Raw genomic sequence first — 3,376 nt, 5'->3', positions numbered from 1 at the left:
AGAATGGAGCGGATGCACCCCATTAGAAGCTCGAGACGTATGTCTTATTGCCGGTGCTGAGGCTGGGACGGCATACAGATTCTTAATGTGTCCATAGTCAGATTGGATAGTCAATAATTGGCTATTGCTAGTTAATGCACTCTACAAATCAACACTAGGTGAGCTTCAGCGAAAGCTTCCTGCATAGTCGGATCAATGGGTTTCTATGAGGAAGTTTTCACCGACTCCCATCACTTAATGACTTGACAGCCAAAAGCAAGTTAACGAGGCGCGGGATATATTTAAAAAGGTTCCTTTAAAGCTTCCATATCCTGGATGCGCATTGATCTTGGCTGCAGTTAAGGGACTTGCTTATGTACATGACATATTTAATTTATCAAACAAGAGGAAGAATTCCAAGAGCCAGAGAACTATAAATTTCACATATACCACAGCATGGAGGATCATGGAGCCAAAAGGTATCAGCAATGCTGAGTAATAGAAATTATTTATTTATATATATATATATATATATATATATATATACACACACACTTTATTGCCAAAAGTATTGGTCGGCCTGCCTTTACATACACATGAACTTTAATGGCATCCCAGTCTTAGTCCATAGGGTTCAATATTGAGTTGGGACACCCTTTGCAGCTATAATAGCTTCAACTATTCTGGGAAGGCCGTCCACAAGGTTAAGGAGGGTGTCTATGGGAAGGTTGGACCATTCTTCCAGAAGCACATTTGTGAGGTCAGGCACTGATGTCGGGGGAGGAGGCCTGACTCGTAGTCTCCGCTCTAATTCATCCCAAAGGTGTTCTATCGGTTGAGGTCAGGACTCTGTGCAGGTCAGTCAAGTTCCTTCACCCCAAACTGGCTCCTCCATGTCTTTATGGGCCTTGCTTTGTGCACTGGTGCACAGTCATGTTGGAACAGGAAGAGCCATCCCCAAACTGTTCCCACAAAGTTGGGAGCAGGAAATTGTCCAAAATGTTTTGGTATGCTGATGCCTTAAGAGTTCCCTTCCCTAGAATTCTTAAGGTATCAGCAACCCCTCCACCAAACCTTACACTTGGCACAATGCAGTCAGGCAAGTACCGTTCTTATAGCAACTGCCAAACCCAGACACGTCCATCAGAGTGTCAGACAGAGAAACGTGATTGGACACTCCAGAAAACACGTCTTCACTGCTCTAAAGTCTAGTGGCTGCGTGCTTTACACCACTGCATCCGACACTTTGCATTGCACTTGGTGATGTAAGGCTGGGATGCAGCTGCCATTAAGGCCTACCCATTAAGGACTTGAAATTTTGAGCTCTTTATATATACTCACTGGCCACTTTATTGTGGTCAACCGTTCACTTTCTCGGTAACACAAATTGCTAATCAGCCAATCACATGGCAACTGAATGCATTTGGGCATCTAGATGTGGTGGAGACGACTGCTGAAGTTCAAATCGAGCATCAGTGTCAGGAATGGACTCAGCACTGGTGGTTGGACTCACCTGCCATGTGGGCTGCAGTACCAGGGTTGACCAGCGGGTGCTCTCTGCAGCCAGAAGCTCACTCCTGCAATCAGCCAAACCTGGGGCTGATTGCAGGAGGTGTATTTAAGGAATGACCAGGCCTGTGATCAGGGCCTTGGTGTATGTTTTCCCATGAGCCCCTGTACCTGGTATCCTGTGTTCCTGCTTTGTTGCTGACCCTGCTTGATCCTGACCTCTGCTGACCGTCTCCTGTTGAACCCCTGGCTTGCCTGACCATCCTTCTGCCTGATCCCCTGTACCACGCTGCCCGTGAGTTACTGAACCCAGCTTGTGACCCTGACCATTCTCTGCCTGCTCCTTTGGTACCTTGCTGCCCGCACGTTGCTGACCTGGCCCGTCTGACCACGCTAACTACTCTGCCATCCATCCATCCTGCACGGATCCAGCCGTCCCTGCTCACACCTTCTGCCTCTTCACATCAGGCTTTCTACCTGCACATACCTCTGGCGGATCCCTCTACCACTAGCAGGTGTACTCAGGGGCCGCGACCTGGTTCCTGTCTGCTCCAAGTCCATCCCCACCATCAGGGGCCCTGGTGAATAAGCAGACTGGGACTTAGACTCCGCGCCCTGGGGAATCCTGTCCTGAGGACCGCTAGAGGTACCACCAAACGGTCATTACAGAACCCTACGGCCGGCCTGACCATTCCACCTCTCCAGCCCTGACTACGCCTGTGTTCCTGCACGTACTAAGATTAGTGGAAGGTTGGTTTGTTCACTGTGAGTTATATATCTGGGTGGCTAATCATAATTCTATTGTACCTGAAGTCTGCGTTTCCCTGTGTCAGTCCACACCTTTCTGGTCACTCCTAGATTCCTGACAATCAGAATGGGGAAGAAATTGGATTTAAGTGACTTTGAACATGGCAAGGTTGTTGGTGCCAGACAGGCTGGTCAGAGTATTTCAAAAACTGCTGATCTACTGGGATTTTCATGCACAACCGTCTCCTGGGGTTTACAGAGAATATCCAGTGAGCGGCAGTTGTGTGGATGAAAATGCCTTGTTGATGTCAGAGGAGAATGGGCAGATGGATTTGAGATGATAGAAATTCAACAGTAACTCAAATAACCACTCGTTACAACAAAGGTATGCAGAATACCATCTCTGAACGCACAACACGTGACAACACTGGGTGCCACTCCTATCAGCTAAGAACTGGAAACGGAGGCTACAGTTCGCACAGGCTCACCAAAATTGGACAACAGAAGATTGGAAAAAGTTTGCCTGGTCTGATGAGTCTCGATTTCAGCTGCGACATTCAGATGGTAGGGTCAGAATTTGGCATAAATAACATGAAAGTATGAATCCATTCTGCCTTGTACCAATGGTTCAGGCTGGTGGTGTAACGGTGTGGGGGAGATTTTCTTAGCACACTTTGGGCCCCTTAGTACCAAGTGAGCATTGTTTACAAGCCATGACCTACCTGAGTATTGTTGCTGACCATGTCCATCCCTTTATGACTCCAGTGTCCCCATCTTCTGATGGCTCCTTCCAGCAGGATAATGTACCATGTCACAAAGCTCAAATCATCTCCAACTGGCTTCTTGAACATTGAGTTCACTGTACTCCAATGGCCTTGACATTCACCAGATCTTAAACTAATAGAGCACTTTTGGGATGTGGTAGAACTGGAGATATACATCATGGATGTACAGATGACAAATCTGCAGCAATTGCGTGATGCTATCATGTCAACATGGACCAAAATCTATGAGGAATGTTGCCAACACCTTGTTGAATCTATGCCACAAAGATTGAAGACAAAATGAGGGGCCAACCTGGTACTAGCAAGCAGGGGTGGACTAACAACTCATGGGGCCCCCGGGCAATAAGGGATCATGG

The sequence above is a fragment of the Staurois parvus genome, unplaced genomic scaffold (assembly GCF_062004578.1).
Source record: "Staurois parvus isolate SC_StPar_1 unplaced genomic scaffold, SC_StPar_1.0 ptg001044l, whole genome shotgun sequence".
NCBI lineage: Eukaryota > Metazoa > Chordata > Amphibia > Anura > Ranidae > Staurois > Staurois parvus.
Note: the sequence above shows the minus strand (reverse complement) of the source record.